Source organism: Apium graveolens, chromosome 10, assembly GCF_009905375.1.
Source record: "Apium graveolens cultivar Ventura chromosome 10, ASM990537v1, whole genome shotgun sequence".
Lineage (NCBI taxonomy): Eukaryota > Viridiplantae > Streptophyta > Magnoliopsida > Apiales > Apiaceae > Apium > Apium graveolens.
This window is the reverse complement of record NC_133656.1, coordinates 1,501,122-1,523,475: the sequence shown is the minus strand read 5'-3', so window position 1 is coordinate 1,523,475 and position 22,354 is coordinate 1,501,122.

Below are 22,354 nucleotides of genomic sequence, written 5' to 3'. Positions count from 1 at the left end.
TTGGACCTCCAAAGATCGTGTTTATCACTGGCCCTCGAGGGCGTCGCGGTCCTCCAAAAATTGCATTTATAACCGGCCCTCTGGGTTGGGGATTCCGCCCCTGATCATCTTGGTCCCTCCTACGATCTTCAAAGTTCTTCATTCCATTATTATTTATGTCCCCTCCATCTCCAGTATACTTGTTCAACCTTCCTTTTCGAATTAAAAACTCAATTTCATCTTTCAATTGCCTACACTCATCGGTGTCATGGCCAACATCCTTGTGAAACCTGCAATACTTGCTCTTATCTAGCTTGGCGGGATCAGTCTTCAAGGGCTTAGGCCAGCGAATATCTCTATCTTTCTCAATCTCCATCAAAATCTGACTTCTAGGAGCACTCAGCTTAGCGTATTCAGTGAACTTTTGCCCAGGTCCTCCCTTCTTGGGGGTTGAATCAGGGTTTTGTTCGGTTCTAGGATATTTGTCCTTAGCGATATACTCCAGATCAGTTTTTCGCTTCTTGCCTCCAGTGGGCTCATTACTCACTACGGTCTTCCTCATGCTTTCTTCAACCTTGATATACTTCCCTGCCCTCTCTTGGAGTTGCAACATGTTTTCAGGGGGTCGTTTGGCCAAAGACATCTTGAAAAACTCATCCCTAGTTCCTTGTTGCAGTGCTATCATGGCTACCTTATCATCAAGGTCTGGGACTTTTAAAGCCTCCTTTGTAAAACGATTCAGGTAATCTCTCAAGGATTCCTTAGCTCCCTGCACAAGACTCATAAGAGATGCTGAACTTTTCTCATGGACTCTTCCACTGATGAATTGCTTAATAAAAGCCTGACTTAATTCTCTGAACGATCCAATAGAATTTGGGGGCAGGTGACTGTACCATCTTTAAGCCATACCCGACAGGGTTTGAGGGAAAGCCCGACACTTTATAGCATCATTCACGGGTTGCAGCAGCAGTGCATTAGAGAATGTCCTAACATGATTAGCGGGGTCTCTCATGCCATCATAGGCTTTGAGAGTGGGCATCTTGAATTTCCTTGAGATATGGGCATTCATTATCTCTTCTGTGAAGGGTGGAGTTGGATCATCAGGATCTCCAAGGGGAAGGAGATTGCTTGGGTCAGTTCTTGGGACAACAGCCCTTCTTCTTACCGGACCATCCAGGTCTATGACAGGAGGAGGATTTCTCCCCCTAGGAGGTATCTGGGGTCTGGTGGCCTGGTGAGCCTCCAAATCACGCCTCAGCCTTTGGATTTCAGCCTCATGAGCCCTGATCCTTTCCTGCACTTCTTGGGGATTCGCCCCTGGGGTGCTTTGGGGGCGTTGCCTTCCATCGGCTATTGGCTCTTTTCCAGGACGCCTCCTTCTCGGGGCCACTTCATCATCCGAAGATTCGGAGTCTCTCTCAGTGTAAGGACCAGAAAATTCCCGATCCTCAGGAATAGGACCCAATCCTCGTATATAGGGGGTGACCGCCCTCGTGCTTCGATGCGCCCAACATATCCGCTTCCTCCAACCTCAGGGTGAAGGGGCATTACATAAGGGGGGTTAGTAGTAACAATAGTTGAATATTCATACCCGACGGGTCGAGAATTCACAGGTATATGTATTTGTTGAACTTGAGGATTCGTACCTTGAATAGTCGGGGGAGTTGTCCCTTGTAGCTGAGGTTGAGTTGCCCCTATCTGGGCTTCCCCCTGAGTAGATGCATAAGTTGAATGGGGAGGAATCTCCACGGTTGACGAAATCACCTAAGTTGTCCCTGATGGTGTTCCTTCCTCCAGAGCTCCAATTGTTCTCCATGTTCTCGCCATGGTTGTTGTTGTGATTTCCCACAGACGGCGCCAAATGTTATGGATAAAAAGCTAAGGTTATTATTCGCTGTATTTATTACTAAGACTCGGGAGCTCAAGGCCTTTAATGGCTGCTCTCGTGTATCGTAGCTTAATTCTGCCTTTACGAGATGCCTACGTATCTCTGTGAATTAGAGAATCAAGCCAAAAAATGTTGTTCTGATTTGTGGGGTGAGGCCCCTTATATAGATGTGGGAGTCCTTGAATTGGACTTGGTATAGGAGACTTGGTGGACAAGCCTCTGAATTAGGATAGACTTAGGAGTCCTAGGAAGTAGGAAGCTGATTCCTTATCCTTTTAGGTCCCCTTGAGGCTAATCTATAAGGATTTATATCCTTATCGGGACTCTTCTCAATAGCTGATTTTTCCCTTATTAATTAATTACGAAATTAATTAATAATTAGGGCTTTTGGGCCTTTTTTATTCCATCAAGCCTGATCTGGTCCATCAGGCTTAACCTATCTGGTCTGAGTATCATATATCTTTTTATTGGGCCTAGCAGCCCACAGCTTGTACAATTAATGCAGTATTTAATTATACAATCATAATTTATTTATCCCTATCAATGTGTTAAGGTGTATAAATACGAATTATGGTGACCAATATTATGTGAATATATGATTTTTGATAGTTACGTGTGTGAATCTGTGATTCAAAAGTTTTTAAATGTTTTTAGACGAAATTATTTGGTAAAATGAGGATTTATTGGTCCTTATATATTTTTATGAAATTATTAAAATGTGATCAAGGTGCAAGATTTGTTTTATTATGTAACGACCGAGAAAATTTCGCTTGTATTATATTCTAATAAAGATAATGTATGTGTATTATTATGTGATTAAGTGTGTTGAGTCATAAAACCCTAACTACTATGTGCTACGTGTTGCCTGTTTCGATCGGAATGTGTTTCGAGTATTTATTGAGTGTTTTATTATAAGTTATAGGTTTTATATCAAAATCCATACAGCTCAAACAGTGTTGTAAAAGCCCGTATTTCAAACAAAATCATTGACCCTATTTTTCCCATTTTTCCTAGTATGGCCTATACCACATCGATATTCTGAACATCTAGACGTTTTACAAATTTACCTCTTTCACGAAAAAATGACTTTTCCGGGCCCCTTCGAGTGTCAAAAACCTCACAAAAATCACATTTTTTATATGATCATGAAATTATCAAACATCATTTTTCTTTGCATTTTTGTAATATTCACATTTTTTGGGAATTTTTGGCATATATTTTGTATTTATTGGATATTTAAAAATTCATAATTAATACCCAAAAATTTTAAAAATTGGGGCCATATATTTTTATTAGATGTGTAATTGGACCCTTAATTTTATTTAGGGGTATTATTTTGGTAAATATAAATAGCTGATTTACTGTTAATTAATTAGGTAATTAATCATAAAAAAATCAGAAAATTCAAGAAAATCCCCAATTCTCTGAAATTAAGGTTTGGAGCTCTTGGAATCAAATCAAAGTTTGAACGTGATTCTGTGCACGAATTTGATCATGTAAGTAGCCGTTTTAAAGCTTATTAATCGTAGTTTATGATTCTGTAATCGATTTTGTTGTTTGATTACTCGATTTTAATTTCGTAAATTTCGGGTTTATTTATCGAATTCAGGTTTTAAGATTCAGTAGTTGTTTGATGATTTCGTTGATGGGAATGGATAGATCGTCGAATTCTGAGTCGAATAGCATCGGTTTTGTAGAATTTGGTTGAGGTTTTTGTGCTTGCCGGAGAACGACGTCGCCGCCGTGTTCTTCGATTTTCCGGCGTCGTTATCAGCGAAAGGGGGAGGAGGATGGAGGCAAGGTTGCTGGAGTATCGTTATTGACTGAAAACAATGAAGAAACGAACTAAAATCACGGGGTTTTGTCATCGTCTTCTTACCGGAACGACCACCGGCGACGGAACCGCGGTGGTGTTCTTCCCGACCCGTTCGGGTTCGTGGACGACCCGTTAACCCGGTTTCCAACCCGAAAAATTACCCGGTTTTGATCCCTCAGCCCCCAATTCCTTTCCCTAATTTATGTTTCTGAATTTGAATTATTTAATTTATTTTTATAAAATCAGAAAATTAGTTTTAATAATTCTAAAAATTAATTAAAAATTAGATTTAATATATGAAAAATATTATAATTAATTTCTAAATTATTTTTTTAATTTAAAAATTCAAAATTAATTAATTATTTAATTATTTATCTAATTATTTATTTAATTATCTATTATTTAATAATTAGGTAATTAATTAATAAATAAGATTAAATAGCACGAATAATTAGAGTAATGATTCGATAATTAATCGAATAATAAGAGTAACTCGTAATTATACGAGTAGTATTTCGATAAGTTGGAATTAGTATTTGAGCGTTCGTTTATTTATAGGAGTGGAGTTATAATAATTATTCGTACTGAATAATTCATTATTAATAATCAATTTAATCATGTAATTCGTAAATAATTTGTAATTAATTCTAAAAATTAGGGATTAATTATTTTAAAATGTAATAATTCTTAACTAATTATTTAAAATATAATTAAAGTTTAATTAATTATGATTAATTAATTATAATTGATTTATAATTAATTAAATCTTATTTATTGCGTAGTAATTAAACCGTTAGTCCGATTGAAGTGAAACGAAGACCCTTAGGCTCAGAAAAATGACCTGATTCCATTAAAAATAATTATAAATCATAATTTCTTTCGAAACTGAGTCGGCTTGAATTGATTGTTTATAGGCCCTATTAGGGGTAGAAACGAGTCTAATAAATCCTGAAAAATTAGAAATCGAACCAGATAGTGTTTGTTAATGCAAGTATAAGTCTAGTATCGATTCTAAAAATAATTATAAGTCTAAAATTTATTATGTGCCTTATGTGCTATGTGCTTTACGTGATTATGTGAACCTTATGTGTTATATAATTATATGCGAGCCAGATAAAATTGAATGGGTAGACTATTAGGGTTACGTGGTATCAATTCGAGATACGCGTATTAGACAAGTTATCTAAACGAATATCTTTCCATGATAGATTCAGTACCAACAAGGAGAATCAAGCAAGAGACAGAAGACAGTGAATCATACGAGGTGAAGTACGCGCCAAACAAGTTTTTCCCCTATTATAAGTTCAGAATAGTGAAATATATCCAACTTTCCGTATCAATTACACCTTGATAATTCTTGTTCACGTATACTGATACATAATTATTAATCATTGTTTCTATTTCATTTTGATTCTTGATTTCTCCCAATTTATTGGATTTCCTATTCATATTCCAATACTTTTACCTTTGTTACATATACTCTAATATATCCTGATGTTGGGATACATCGAAAGCATACCGATTGTTCCGGATGCTAAGCTATGGACTGGATCGTTACGATACGGGCCGAGTATTAACCGGACCCTTGATTATTAGGCCATAGTTGCCTGGGGCCCCTTATGTTGGTTGGTTCTATGCAGTTGGGTATAGATCCCCACTGTATCTTGACTGATCAGCAGGTTATAGTGCATATATTGGTTCTTGTTTCCAGTCTCATTCATTTGGCACTCGCCAGTAATGGTAATTTATTACTCTTTACAGAAACAGATGGTTTTTCAAACCAGCAGATTACCGGTTCATTTATTCTTCTCTCTTTACACTATATATATTGTTGCAGGCTTGTTGAGCAATTTTGGCTCACCCCCTTTTATTGTTATTCACCTTATTTTTCAGTTAAGGTTGAGAATGAAACCAGTCAGAAGCCGAGTAGTCAAGAAGCGAGTCAAGGAGCGGGACCCTCTTATACCAAGGATGTTTGTCCCTATCCCAGAAGAGAGCTTTGAGTTTCCTATTCAGGTGTAGCAGGATAAGTAATAATTGTAGTTTGAATAAAAGATGTTTAGTTAAAATGTGAATAGAATAATGTTTTGTAATAAAGAGATTTCTTGAGACTGTTTTTAGTCTGGTTTGTAATATAGTTGGTTTGTCGTTCTTCTTTTCAATTTTTAACCTTGAAAAGATCCTCAGTAGTAGTAGTTCGGGGTAATTATTTTATTTATATTATGCTTGTACAGGTTTAGTGAGTAGTTAGTGTTAATAATGCCCCAAATCTATACCCCGAATTTGGAGGGTGTTATAGTTGGCATCAGAGCTTAGGATTTGGCCCTTGAAAACAAGAACATTAGAGTTAAGATAAGATAGGAAGATCACATGAGATAGGAGTAATGGTATTAGGGTTGTTTATTTATTAGATTAGGATTTTGTGAGTTCTAGGTTGTGTTATGGTTATTCTATTAGATGGCTTCCTCAACATCATCCTCAGAGCGGACAGTATCGGGTCCAGCAGTACCACCTGGGTCGGTTCAGGCATTTCCACCATTGCCACCACCACCGCCATTACCTCGAGGACCACCACCAGAGCAGTTGCCAGTTCCCCCCAGTACCAGAGTTACCTGACTTCATTGATTATTTTCCTTATTTCGAACCAGAGGTACTTGAGTTACCGCCATTAGAGTTTCCGATATTTGACAATCATGATATGGTTGACTTGCCTCAGTGGGAGGAGTTAGAGGCTCAGGTCCCAGCAGCGTAACATGAAATCCCACAGTCACAGCCAGATCCGCAGATGTTTGAGCCGCCAGCTCAGCCAGTATTGTTTCCAGCACCATTAGCCATTTATACACATGTGCCTGGGGTATACCAGTTTCCACAGCCTGAGTTTATGGATGAGATTGTGGACCAACCATTACCTACCAGAGGTTCTCAGACTAATCTTCGTAAGCCCCGTAAGGTACCCTACTAGCAGTTCCAGAGTGAGAGAGAGGATAGGCTGAGATGGCAGGATCAGTGCTGAGAGATCCTTGGATTATTTGAGACCCAGGAGTATGGATCAGTCAGAGCACTCCAGCCAGATTATATACTGAGGGTCAGAATAATAATAATCCCATAGACCAGATGTTCCACCTTATGCAATAACAGATGATGATCATGCAGCAGCATATGTAGTAACAACAGCAGCAATTTCAACAACAAATGTTCCAACAAGCCGTTCGTCCAGAACAACAAGCACCACCAGCAGCACCGGTAGTTACTTTCAAGCAGTTACAGTCGGTGAAGCCTCCGGAATTCGAAGGTTCCGCAGCTAAGGCAAGAGCTTGGTTAAAAGAAATGATGAAGGCCTTTGCATTGGTTAAAGTTGAGGAAGATCAGAAAACGGATTTTGCTAGTTACTTTTTGAAGGGAGAGGCAAATTACTGGTGGGAATTGAAGAAAGCTTTGGAGGGTGAAGGTGTAGTGACTTGGGATAGATTTACCGATCTTTTTCTGGAAAAGTATTTTCCTCGTTACATGAAGAACCAAATGGAGATCAAGTTCTTGGAATTAAAGTAGGGAAATTTTTCAGTCACGGATTATGAAGCCAAGTTCACTGAATTGGCCAGATTTGTTCCTGAGCAGGTAGATACTGATGAAAAGCGAGCCAAGAGGTTTCAGCAGGGATTGAAGCCATGGATCCATAGCAGGGTAGCAGTGTTCGAGCTGACAACTTATATAGCCATAATTCAGAAGGCTATGATTATCGTGGGAGAAAGTGAAGCATCGCAAAAAGAGAAGTGACCAAGAAGTTTTCAGAACCGCTCCAATAGAAGGCATGAGTTTTAAGCCCGTGGAAATGTGAATTTCAGAAGAACGGAGCAGGGCAACCAGAGGACGGGTAACCGATTCCCGGCCTCAAACCAACAAAGACTTATCCGACCATCTATACCTGATTGCAGAATATGTGGGAAGAAGCATACTGGGATTTGTAACAAGCCAAACATCACGTGCTTCAATTGCAAACAGAAGGGACACTACTCTGAAGAATGTCCAATAGGGAACGCAGAAGTCACTTGTTTCCAATGCGGAAGAGAAGGACACATTGCCAAGGACTGTAGAGGAGCAGCAATGGCCGCCAGCATTCCAAGGGTTTTAGCATTACCTCCGCCACCAACACAGAATCAGCCCAGGGTAAGGACTTTTAACATGACAATGAAAGAAGCTGTGCAGAGTCCACATGTGGTTGCAGGTACGCTTCTTGTGAATTCTGTAAAATCTCAAGTACTGATTGATTCTGGAGCTACGGGGTCTTTTATTTTTGAAGAATTTATTCTTAAGTTACATTGTGAGATCCAACGGTTAGACGAGACATTATTTGTAACACCCCCAAATCCGGGGTCGGGGATCCGGGTTGTCACGAGTTCCATTTCCCTTATTAACACCCAATCTTAATAAATAATCAACTACTCTGTACTGTGACCCCATAATAAACACACACACCACAAGTTATAGTCTCAGAGATGAATATCCAAAAATAATCACAAGTCGTTTTATTTCCCAATTATATGCCAATACACCATAAAAGGGTTTCTGAATAAATTTACATTTCTTTGCCATTATTACAATTCATAAATATACATAAATCTGGTTCATCAGTAGTTGAAAACCTAGCCTATTGGTAGCTCCTACCTCAGCTACGGCGGCATCAACGCTTCCAGAAAACTGCAGAACATTTTCTAACCGCTTGCGAATTGGAAGCTTGGTCCTGTTCATCTTGTCTATCTGATGTTGTGTGATGAAAGAAGAAAGTAAGGGTGAGCAACAAGCCCACCAAAATATTATGTATAATGATTTACAATATATGAGCATTCTCTTAGTACTCATGGAAGTCTTGGTCAAGAAGAAATGAACCAAGTTTGATATCTTACCGCGACCAAGTCGCAAAATATTCAGTATATATGTACATATATACTTTTCACAATCTTTGAAATCCTCTGACATGTATAATATACATAGAGTTCCCGTTTATAACTGTATAAAATATCGTTGCAAGGTGATCTCATATATCTAACCTTGTCTCAATGTTTTTCCAAAAATTTTTGACATGCACAAGATAATCATTTACTAGATATAAGTTTAAAAGATGAAGTTACAAGATACTCCAATATACTTATATCCGAATACTACTTGAACTACCACCGTTCAAGTTATAATCAGTTTCAAAAGTTCATCACCCAGATGAGACTACAAGATAAGACTTGAATAGATTCAATCCTTGAAATATCAATATAAATAATGAAGTTACGAGATACTTCATTAAGTCCCGATATATATATACACCTATATATATATACATTTCTTACACTCCTTGAAAACCTCTGTTATGAAAATTATAAACAGAGTTGCAATATCCAATGAATTTGGAAAAGGAGAAAACCTTGGCATAAACCTGATATCTTGCTGATCAGGCAAAGATACCAATAAGTAACCTTTTCTACTAGTAGATGGATGAATCTCCCACCGGTCATCACCCTGGCCACATAAGGACCTTGTGCTGGACCGCCACCCGGCCTCTTACGCGTTGATGGACTGCCACCCAGCCACTTACACTTTGATAGACCGTACCCCGGCCTGTCGCTTATGCCGACTCAATTAGACGGACTTACTTCCCGAACGTTGGGCAAGTAATCAAATTGTTTTCTCAAAACAGCAATCACGTTGCGAATGTAAAATACACCACAGAGCCGGATCCCCCAGGTTTTGAGCGAGTATTTAAATCCCCTTCGAAAGGAGGATCTTAAATATAAAAGAATGAGTTTTGGGATCCGCCCTAACTTTTAGAAACCATTTTGAAGACTCGAAAACATTTTTAAGAATGTTTGGAGTACTGCTGATTTATTAAAATAAATCAGTCCCGATATATTAGAAATATCTGAATATTATTATTTAAATAATATTCTCATAAAGATAATCCTTATAAAAATAACCGAAGTAGAAGTTTTAAAACTCATACTTGAAATGGATATTAAATAACCAAAGATATACTTATATGAAAGTACTATCTTTGTTTGAATAATCGAAAATAAGTTTGATTATCGAAACATTATTCTTTAATAATATAAAGGATATTATTAAATAATAAGCGGAGTCATAATACCTCGAATGAATATTATAAATAATAATATTATAAATAATAATAATAAAATAAACGGAGTCATACATCCTCAAATGAAAATTTTAATAATAATCATTAAATAGAATAAACAGAGTTATAAGTCCTCGAATGAATATTCAAATAATATTCATTAAATAAAATAAATTTATCGAATAAACCTTATTCGATCAATAGTTTTGAAAACTATATCCATATATATATAACTATATATATATATATAATATACTCGGGAACATCGACTCCCGGTTTAGAAATATGTTCACCTTGGGGTCCCCTTTTCTAAGGGTATATGCAAATTACCGCTTATCTCTAGCATGGGTATTATCAACTGAATCAACAGATATATGTATCAAAATTTCGAACCAAGCATGCATATATACCATATCACATGCTACAATATATCGCAAGAATTTGCTAATTAACCAACATGCATTTATCACAAGACAATGCATATACATATATACATCACCACAACAGTATAACGGGTAGAAAACTTGCCTGAGTGCTCCCGGATAGACTTAAGCTTAGAGTGGGTCCGATAACCTATGAACAACAACATAAGTCGGAATTAAACCACGGTCGCTTAAGAAACTAGACTTTAACCATTTAGAGTCCTAACGTTCGCTTTCGCGCTTAACGATTTACTTAAGTCGCTCGAGTACCCTCGGCTCCACCATTTTTAATAAATTAACCATTAAGAATTTTAAAGCGATTCTTTCGCGAGTACCTTACCAACTGCCTAATCCACTTAACATAATTGTTTCATACCCCAATTAGTCCTTTAAGGTCTTTAACCTATGTTTCAAAGTAAGGCGAGGGGTGATGGTTCGGTCGCGAAATGCCGTTACTTAAAACGGTCGTTTCTCCTAAACCGTACATCGGATTCAAACGAACTACATATCAAAACGAAGCTCGTAACATGAACTATCTAATCATGGCAATGGTCAAAACCTAACAGTGAGTTCTTGGGTTCTGATGTTAAGAACACAACAGTCTAAAGTAATTCGGACATTACGACGGCTATGTTTACGCGATTTCCCAAAATTTTACCAAACCAATTCAACACCAAACCATCACCAATCAATCCCAATACAACCATATAACCATATCACTCATCAACCACTTAAACCATTTAAACCAAGCTCAAATCATACCATGAATCATCAAGAACTAGTGCTACTCTTTAACTCCAAAATCAACAAAAGCACTTAACAACTAAGATTTCAACATGACAAAACAACTACTACACTTAATCTCTCATTCCATCATCATAATCATTTATACCAAACAACTAAATACTAAGATAATGAAGAGTTATACCTTCCTTGAAGCTTTTAATCCATGAAAGATCCTTGGAATGCCCATGGAAGCCTTAATCTAACCTCCTACAAGCTTGATCTTTCAAAGAAATCAAGAACACAAAAATTAATTTCAAGAAAGTACTATTCACCATCTTCTTGAATGATTTATAGGAAATTCTAGGAAAGGATTTTGAAGCTAAGATTCCTAGGAAGTATGTAACTTAAATAGGAGAAGCTATGATAATTACCTTGTAAATTAGCAAGTGGAGGAGCTTGGACTTCCCATTTCTTAAGAACGGGGCCGAGAGCTTCAAGAAGAAAAAAGAAGAAGTCAAGTTGTGTTTTTGTGATTTGTTTTGCTTGCCTTGGTTGGTTGCTTTTGTTTTGATTAATTACTTTTAACCATGGTAAAAAAAATGAATGGCTTAAAATCAACCAACAATTCCTTCCCTTTTGGTCATGCTTATGTCATCCTCCTATGTCATCTTCCCATATTTGTCCTCTTCTTGTTGGTTTGATGACATCATCCTCACTAACCTCTTTAATTAGCTTCTAAATACTTGGCTAATGACCGCTGATCTATTATACGGTTCGCTTAACTTTCATTTTCGTTTATCGTTTGAGGGATCATACTCGCGATCTTATTACTTAGGTTTCCTTAACCTTTCCCAATACATTATATTCCTTTTATGATCCTCTCTTATAATCCTTGAATTTAAATCCTTTTAATCATGTTACCTTATACTCAATTCTTTCGGTATCTGGTGGATTTTCGGGAAAAATCAAAGTGTTCGGATTTGGATTCTGACGATCTTTATATACACTTATATCCCATATAAAGTACTAATAAGATCTCAGAATAACAGTAGAAAAACTCCTACATAGTGTGGCATGAAAAGTTTTCTTATTCAACAAGATCACTATTCATAAGGGTTTCAAAAATTCCAAAATTTTGGGGTTATTAAATTATTTATAAAGTTAGCAAATGATGATCAGATTGTAATAGATCGAGTGTGTCCAGGTTGCGATATTGAAATAGCGGGACATCATTTCTCAGTTGACTTGATACCTTTCAAATTAGGAGAATTTGATGTTATTTTAGGAATGGATTGGTTAGCCAGTAATAATACACAGATCAATTGCGCAAACAACAAGGTGAATTTACGAACCGAGGAAAATGCAACGGTAACGTTTAAAGGCGAAAAACAGAAGCAAAGATTCTTAATGATGATGCAAACGAGGCGATTGTTACATCAAGGATGTCAAGCTTATTTAGCCTATGTATTGGATACGGAAAAAGAAAGTTCGAAGATTGAAGATATTCTTGTAGTTTGTGAGTTTCCCGATATTTTTCCAGATGAACTTTCAGGATTACCTCCGGATCGAGAAATCGAATTTACTATCGATTTGGCACCGGAACTGAACCAATTTCAAAAGCTCTATATCGAATGGCGCCTTTTGAAATGAAAGGGTTAGCAAGGCAATTGCAAGATCTTCTCGACAAAGGAATCATAAGGCCCAATGTATCCCCATGGGGTGTACCAGTGTTGTTCGTAAAGAAGAAGGACGGTAGCATGCGACTGTGTATCAATTATCGTGAACTGAACAAGTTAACTATCAATAACAAATATCCTTTGCCCCGAATCGACGAGTTATTTGATCAACTGAAAGGAGCAGCGTGGTTTTCGAAAATCGATTTAAGATCGGGTTATCACCAATTGAAAATCAAGGCGGAAGATATTCCAAAGAATGCGTTCCGAACGAGATATGGACACTACAAATTTCTTCTGATGGCGTTTGGACAAACCAATGCACCGGCAACATTTATGGATTTGATGAACCGAGTATTCAAGAAGTATCTGGATAAGTTTATCATTTTATTTATTGATGACATCTTGATCTACTCGAAGACTGAAGAAGAACATGCAGAGCACCTGAGAATGACATTGGAAACGTTAAGGAAGGAACAACTTTATGTGAAATTTTCAAAATGCGAATTCTGGTTGAAGGAAGTGCAATTTCTAGTTCATATCATTAGTGTTGAAGGAATTCAAGTTGATCCAGCGAAGATTGAAGCTATTTTGAACTGGGAAAGACCAAGACTCCGACGGAAGTCAGAAGTTTCTTGGGGTTAGCAGGTTATTATAGAAGATTTGTCAAAGATTTTGCAAAGATAGCCACGCCATTGACCAAGTTGACCCGGAAGAATGAAAAGTTCGAATGGAATGAGAAATGTGAAGAGAACAGGGACTATGATTAACCAAAGCACTTCTTACCATCCACAGAGGATGGTCAAACAGAAAGAGTAAATCAATGTCTTGAAATGTATTTGAGGTGTATAGCTGGATTGAAACCTACAACTCGGAACCACTGGCTACCTTTAGCAGAGCTGTGGTACAACACATTTCATCATTCAGCCATAGGTATGACACCATTTTCTCTATAATCAAGATGCACCATCTCTGCAGCACCAATATGCTGGAATTACCAATCCAAGAGTGAAGAAATTTGTTCAAGATAGGGTGGCTATACATCACCTACTTAAGGAAAATTTGATTAAAGCCCAAGAGAGGATGCAGTGGTATGCTAATAAGAAGAGAGTGGATATAAGATTTTCTGTGGGGGATGAAGTATTTTTGAAGCTACATCTGTATAGACAATCTTCTGCGGGTGATGAGGAAAAATCAGAAACTATCAGCCAGGTTCTTTTGCCCTTATAAAGTGCTCAGAAGGGTAGGGAATGTATCCTACCAAATTGAACTACCACCTGGTTCAAAGGTGCACAATGTCTTTCATGTTTCTCAGCTTAAGAGAAGAATTGGTGAGGGAAAGGTTGTTCAGACACAGTTGACAGGAATGGACGAGGAGGGTGACCTACAAGTTGATACAGTAGCCATTCTAAACAGAAGATTGGTCAAGAAAGGAAATAGCCCTGCTACTATGATTCCAGTGGTCTAATGGTGAAGCAAGTGAGGCGACGTGGGATTTTGGGACCAGATTCACAAGAAATTTATGAACTTTGATCCTTGAGGACAAGGATCAATTTAAGGGGAAGGAATTTTTTATGATCAGAGGGATATAGTAGTTATGTATGTCATATTTGAAATAGGCGCGAGATTAGTTGGGCTAATGAGAGACATTTCTTTTAGTTGGGCTTTTAGTTAGTGGGTTGAAATGAGTTGGGTTGGTCACATCATACCGTTAGATGATGGATATAGATACCCTAATGCTTTATTAGAGAAGATTATGGAATAAATTGATATGTTTTTTCTTATACCTTTATTTCTGTACTCTTTTATTTTTATTTAGATATCTCTATTATTGTTTAGCTGTAATTTAGTTGTGACAAAGAATATGAATTTACCAGAGGAGAAGTAGAGGAGAGCTCCAAAGTGTTGATTGAGGTTTCAAATTCGTCCAATAAATCGGAGATTATACAAATTTTTTTGTTTGAGAGAGAGAGAGATGGAGGAGCAAGAGAGAGAGAGAGAGTTTTGTTTTTTCCTGAGCGAATGGAATAGGACTATTTCAGAAGAGAATAAAATGGATTGGAGCAAAGACTGGTCCTTTCCATTCCTTGGGCCAACTAAACAACAAATTATTTTCTTTGAATGGAATGGACCATTCCATTCTCTCCTAAAATGATTCAAAACTTTAAACATGATATAGGTAATAGTTTATCAACATGTATATATATATAAAGACAAGGGCGATGTTTGTTTTATAGGAATATAATTTCGGGATAATAATCTGGGGATACTAATCCCATCCAAATTAGTCCTATGAATTAAATAATCATATCATATTTTTGTTTAGAAAGATCACGTGTAGTATTGGACTATAATACTTTAAAATTTTATGAATAGTCTTTGGTATTAGAATATAGTCCTTTAAATTTTCCATCCTATATTTGTTTCACATATGAGGGGATTATAATTTTTTTAAAAATGACTTGTGAGCGGGGATACAATAAGGGTAGTGATATATGCACACCTTAAATTGATTGTTGCACACCCTAATTTTTAATATTACAAAACTAACCTCAAGCATTTAATGAATACTTACTTAAAATTTTTCATTTGCTGCTATATTAGCATATGTCTTTCATGTGCTGCTATATTCGCATATCTCTTTTCGTATATATTTCTGTCTTTTATTATACAAATATTTTATGTTTATTTTTATTCTTTAATTTTGTAATTTATATTTATAATAATTCTCTTAAATATACCTTTAATTTTATTTTATATTATACGTAAAAAAGTTACTCTCTCCGTTCTCCTCATTTCTTTACGGAGAGGAGAGGGTGTCTGATAAGAATTTTAAGGTGCATAAAAATATTGTTTAATAATTTTTTTTACGATTTTATAATTTTAAATAAAAATTGAATGTTTAAATTTTTATTCAAAAAAAAGATAAAATTTTAAAAAGAAGCTAAGCAATTATACTTTATATGCGCCTTAAAATGCATGTCAGACACTTTCTACGGAATGTAAAGAAATGAGAGATATGATTGTCAAACGAATAATTCGGATAAAGATATATGCTTTTGTCCGTGTCCGTATTCGTAATTGTCAGATTCAGATATAGATAATATCTACTTTATTTCGGATACATATAATATCTATTTTTTCTCGAATACGAATGCAAATATTTTAGACGGATATCAAATATTTTGAATTTTTTGATGGCCCAGCCTTATTAATGACGATTTCAGAATATTTATTTAGGATTAAACTGAAATAATATTTTTATTTATGTATACGTCATGAACACTGAAGTCTCCTTAATCTTGAAAGATTCCATTTTATTAATATAATGACATTATATATACAATTTGTATTTACTCTAAATATAATATATATATATATAATAAATCGGTAATTTTAATTTATTTAAATCAATATTTGTTCTTGAATTATCTTTATCAATTATATTAATTTGGACACAAAATATTTTTTTTCTAAAAAATAATAGCTTTAGGTATTTATATGAATAATAGGTTTATAATAATAGTAATTAAAATGCTAATAGTTCGTCACTTACTCTAAGATTTATTCGATCTTTGTGGCAGACACAAGACTGGAGCAAAATTAACAAATGAATTTACAAAGAGTTTGAATGAAAGGAGGATAAATAAGGGTATTATGGTCAAGTAATTGATTTAGGGTGTGCAACAATCAATTGGGGTGTGCATATATCAGTACTCTAAAATAATACCTCCTTCCACCAATTATTAGAAGGAATTATACTCCAACAAAATAAACATGTGATAGAATAATTTAAAAAATTATCATTCTTGGATAACCTTTTAATATTTTTTTACAAAACAATTACGGGATTAAAAAATTTAAACGATTACAGTCGTATCCCTTACTTAATCCCATTATAAAAACATGGCCAAGGAGAATTATTATGTTGATAAATTGTTTCCATCTTTTGAGCTATTGAATATATTACTAGTACGGTGTAATTGGACCAAGGAGAGAATGATGCAAGACCTCTTACATATGTTATACACCTCAGGAGCCATCCACGTGCACTACGGATAGATTAGTTGATTGTCCACTAAGTTGTATACCAATATATCTTTTAATTTCAAAATAATAAAAGATTAGTGAAACAAATCAAATTTGACAAAGAAATCAAAAATCACTTTCCATGATAAAGTTATTGTCGTTTAAGTTGTTTGACATCAGTGTATATAGTAATCACTAGCTTTAAAAAGAGATGTATTTCACAGTTATACAATTAAGTTTACTTGAGCAAATACAAGAGCTTTGGAGTTCTAATCAATATTCAGTGCAACAATTGATGGGGAGGGATTCAGAGATCTAGGCTCATTAATCCTCAAAGCGCTGCGACTATCTACTACTTGTAACGAAGTGTTGTGCAAGACATGCCTGTACTATAACAAGACTAAGTGAAATTAACAGCCCTAAATAAGTTGTATGATAATTTAAGTTTGTATTTTGTATTGTATTACTTGAGTCTATAAAAGTGTCGATAGATTAGACTGGAGTATTTTTCTGTAAATAATATCAAGCCTAAGAATAAACTCTGGAAGAAGATCATGAAGATCATGCCTCAGAGACAGTGTGAAGAAGCTTGGAGTTGAATAAATCTGTTTTGAGAAAAATATTCTAAGTCAAGAAATCTTCAACTCACAGATCAAGTCATATAGAGAAGTCATTCGAGAATTCCAGAATGACTTATCGACAAGTCAAAAATAGCTTATAGAGAAGTTTCAGAGATATCGACAAGCCAAATGAAGATATGAATATTAGAGATATCGAAAAGTCATTTCTGTAATAGAGAATACAGAGATATCGACAAGTCAAATTGAAGATGTGAAGATTGGAGATATCGACAAGTCAAACTCTCATTAGAGATCTCAGAGATATCGATAAGTCAATATGCCTATAGAGATTTCAGAGACATCGACAAGTCTTTTCTACACGTAAAATTCAGAGATCTCGACAAGCCAAATTCTCTTATAGAGAACTCAGAAACTTTGATAAGTCAAAACAACTCTATAGAAATAAGAGATCTCGATAAGTCATTATACTTATCAAGATGTCAAGTACTCTATATAACAAACTGGAGATCTCGATATAAACCTCAAGTACAGAATGCTGACCAGTTAAAGATCCAAGATTGTCAATCAACAAACAAATCAATCACTGATTTGAAAATTCTACAAAAGCAGCTTGAAGAGTACAAGATCAAAGGCCAAGATTAACTGACAAAGGAAAGTCAAAGATATGCACGATTTGCAAAGATACACTAAGACGGAAACGGAAAGCTTTAGATAACTTAAAGTAGTGTTTAGTGCATGCTATTGCATGCTGTGTAAAACCTGTGTTTACTGATCTATAAAGTAAACACTGGTCCTTTGTTTTTAATTGTAACAAATAGATCTAGAACTTCTTGTAACTCTCCCAAGGTAGAAGTTGAGTTCTTTATCAACAAAGAACCCAGAAATTTGTAGCAAGACGTAATTGATTTTAATATGAAATTAATTAAATTTTGAAGATACTGTGTTTATGTGCATGTTTATTAATTCTATTTAAATACTATATCTCTACAAGTTAAACTGCTTTGTTCACCATATTCAAAATAGTTTAAAAAGCTTAAAAATATCCAAAAACACATTCACCCCCTGTGTTGTATTCATTACCTAACAAGTGGTATCAGAGCTAGATCTGAAAGTAAATAGATTAAAGATCTTGGAAGAATGAATACACAGAAGTTTAGCAGTATCAAAATCCCTACCTTTGACAGATCTAACTACACATTATGGAAAAAGAAAATAATATTGTTTATAAGGATGGTCAACCCACTATATGTTCAGATTCTCAAAAATGACCCTTTCATTCCTATGGAAAGAGTTGATGAAACTACAGATGGAGACATGGTCATTCTAGCTCATTATACTACTAAGGATCCATCACAGTACACTCAACCTGAAAAGAGAAAGTCTCTCTGGATAGTGGCTTGCAACTGACTCTAATAGAGTCACTTGACAATGTAATGTACAATAACATTATCAATTGTGACACAGCCAAACAGATCTGGGAGAAGATAGAAATCCTATGTGAGGGAACAGAGGAAGTTAGGTCAAACCAAAGAAGGATTTTGGTATCTCGGTATGAGGGTTTTATGGCTAAATAAAAGGAAGGAATTACTGAAATTTTTGAGAGGTTCAATAAATTGATAAATGACTTGCAGCTACATGATAAATATTATGAAGCTGAGGAGGTTAACCTAAAGTTCCTGCTAGCTCTTCCTGGCCATCTTGAACGGAAAATATCAGCCATAAGAGAAGGAAGGGATCTAAGCAGAATGACTTTGGAATTTCTATATGGAATCTTGAAAACTTATAAACTTGATATGCTGCAGAGAAAGTCATTGAAAGCACACCATGGACATGTGGTTGATGGTTCCAGTGCTTTGATTGTACATGACAGAGAAAAAAGTGAAGATGAGCAAGACAATCAAGTTTCTGTTACTCAAGCTGTAGAACAAAAGAATAAAGGATCTCAGAAGCAGGTTATGTTGGAGCTGGAGGAAGATGAATACTACACCTTGGATGAGCTAGATGAAATGGACCAATCCATAGCTTACTTTCCTAGGAAATTTTTCAACATAAGAGTCAAGAAGCTAAGGTTTTTCAAAGGCAAGGGATAATCTTCCAACATCAACAATTGGAAACCAAAAACTCAGTATAATTCAGCTAGCAAAGGTGGCTACAAAACATGATATGTGGACATATCAAAGATAAGGTGCTTCAACTGTGATGAGTTGGGTCACTTTGCTACTGAATGCAGGAAGCCCAAAAAGGTGATGAAGGATAACGCTTACTTGGAACTGGAAGCAAAGTATGAAGCTCTCTTGAAGAAACAGTCTGGAAAATCCTATATTGCAGAAGAAAAGAGTTGGGATGATACTGATAATGATGATGATGATGAAGAGGTTGAAAACTATGCACTAATGGCTTTTGAGCATGGACAAACATCCACTTCAAAATCAAAGGTACCAACTCCAACCACTATTGATTTAAATGCTAGTCAATATAAGGAGACTGTGGAAAAGATGAGTGTAGAGATGTTTCATATAGACACTAGCATGGTAGCAGCTAGTGAGGAGGTCAGTAGGCTAATAAAAGCTAATGAGAAACTTGAGAGTGAGAAGCAAAAACTTGATTTGCTGTTTGTGGAGCTTGACACAGTCAAGCAAGAAAATGAATATCTGGAAAATAAGCTAAAGTGTGCTAATGAAATTGAAGCTGTGTTGAGGGAAAAGCTGGAAAAGAATGAAGTAAAGTTGAAGTCTTTCAGGAATGCATCTGAGTTGGTTGGTCAGTACAATGAGAAGAACAAGTCATGTGCTAACATAGCTATTGGTCTTGATTATGATGCTTTGGATAGCAACAAGAAAACTATAGGTGGTAAAGGAAAAGCAACTAAAAATGAAGATGTCCCAACTATGCTCAGAAAGGTTGGTTCACCTATGTTCAAAGCATGTGAAGTAGACTTCAGTGAAGAAGAGTTGATCATAAAGCAAGAAATTGTTGATGAAGACAATGAAAATAAAAATGCAGAAATAACTCCAACTTCCAAAGTTAAAAAGAAGCCCATGGTCAACCAAGATTTCAAGACACTTGTCAAGGAAGTAAAAACTGAAGATACAAGAAAGAAGAAGAAGAATGGAAATGGGAAGATTGGGATAAATAAAAGCTACAACTTTGAATTTGTTGCAGATGCTCCAAGGAAACAATCATCTAACTCACCTTTGTAAAAAGGTTGTTAGCAAGCCAGTAGAGGGAGCCTACAAGTATGATGAAGCAAATGCAAATGATCCCTACTCATTCTGTGACAAGTTTGATTGCATCCCTTGCAACTTGAAAGTGATGAAAAGTTGTCATAAGATGAGAGTAGACCTCAAAGAAGTAAATGTTGGGTCTGCATTAAAAAGGGAGAATGCACAACAGTCCATGAACACTATTCTTTCTAAAATAACTCATTCTAATTCTGCTCATTCTGTCAATAAGAAGAAAGTACCCAACACTGCTTGGGTTGCTAAACACACTTAATCCTCATTGTGTGCAGGGCCAAAGGAAGAAAGTCATATGGATCATAGACAGTGGATGCTCAAGAGATATGACAGGTGATATAACCATGCTATCATAATTTGAGGAGAAGGATGACCCATTAGTGACTTTTGGAGATAACGACAAAGGTTTCACAATGGGATATGGAAAATTGATTTCTGGAAATGTTGTTATTGAAGATGTAGCAGTGGTAGCTGGTCTAGAAGTGAATCTTCTTAGTGTCGGCCAATTTGTAAACAACGGATTCAAGGTTTCATTTGACAAAGGATAATGCACTTTTATTAGAAAAAATTACTGGTGAAATTGCTCTGAAAAGAGCAATGAAGGGAAGCTTATTTGTTGCAGACTTGGACTCAGCAAATGAGGATGGAATATGTTGCTTCTACACCAAGGAATTTGTAGAGCAAAGCAAGCTGTAGCATAATAAGCTGTCTTACTTGAATTTCAAGGCAATCAACACTCTAGTCAAAAAGGAGTTAGTGAGAGACATGCCTAATCTGGAGTTTGCTCAGAATGAAGTTTGTGAAGCTTGTCAAAAGAGAAAAATGAAGAAATCAAGTCATAAGAGTAAAACTGTGAATTCTATAAGTGCACCTTTGCAACTTATTCATATGGACTTATTTGGACCAGTTAATGTCCTGTCAATTTCAAGAAAGAGATATGCACTTGTGATTGTGGATGACTACTCAAGATATACTTGGGTAGAATTTATGCACTCTAAAGATGAAACTCCACACAACATAATTGAACACATCAAGAAGATTAAAAAGCAGGATGAAGATCAGAATTGTGTGAAAAGATTGAGGAGTGATAATCGAACATAATTCAGGAATACAACCTTAACTGAATTCTGCAAAGACAATGGTATTGTTCAAGAGTTCTTAGCTGCTAGAACACCTCAGCAAAATGGGGTAGTTGAGGGAAAGAATAAAACACTATTAAAGGCTGCTAGAACAATGTTGCAAGATGTAAAATTGCCAACAAGTTTTTGGGAAGAAGCTTTGAACACTGCATGTTATACTCAAAACAAATATTTCATTAACAAGAATCTTGGCAAATCACCTTATTCAATCTTGTCTAAAGGAAAGCCTACTGTGATGCATCTTCATGTGTTTGGAAGCAAGTGTTATGTTTTGAAGGACAACTCTGAATATGTGGGAAAATTTGACTCTAAAGTTTTTGAGGCAATTTTTCTGGGATATTCATTGGAGAGAACTGCCTACAAGGTCTATTTGCTTGAAAAAAGAAAATTATGGAAAGCACAGATGTTACTTTTGATGATGACAAGTGCCCAGGCTTGGAATGCCTTGATGAAAATGAAGTTGAAGCCCTAAAGTTTGAAAATATCAACATTGACAATGATTCTGATGATGAAGCTGAAGTCAACACAAATCACAGAATAGATGAAGAGTCAAGAACAAGTGAATCATGAGAATGGAAGCTCATCTCATGTACCTGAATTTGATAGCACACACTCAGGGGGAGAAAGAGAAGAAGGTTCTGCAACTCATGCCAATGGTGAAGAAAATGCAGAAAACTCAAGTCAACAAACTCACACCAGAAAGTGGGACAGAAGTCACACTAGATAAGCAATTATTGGTAATCCAAC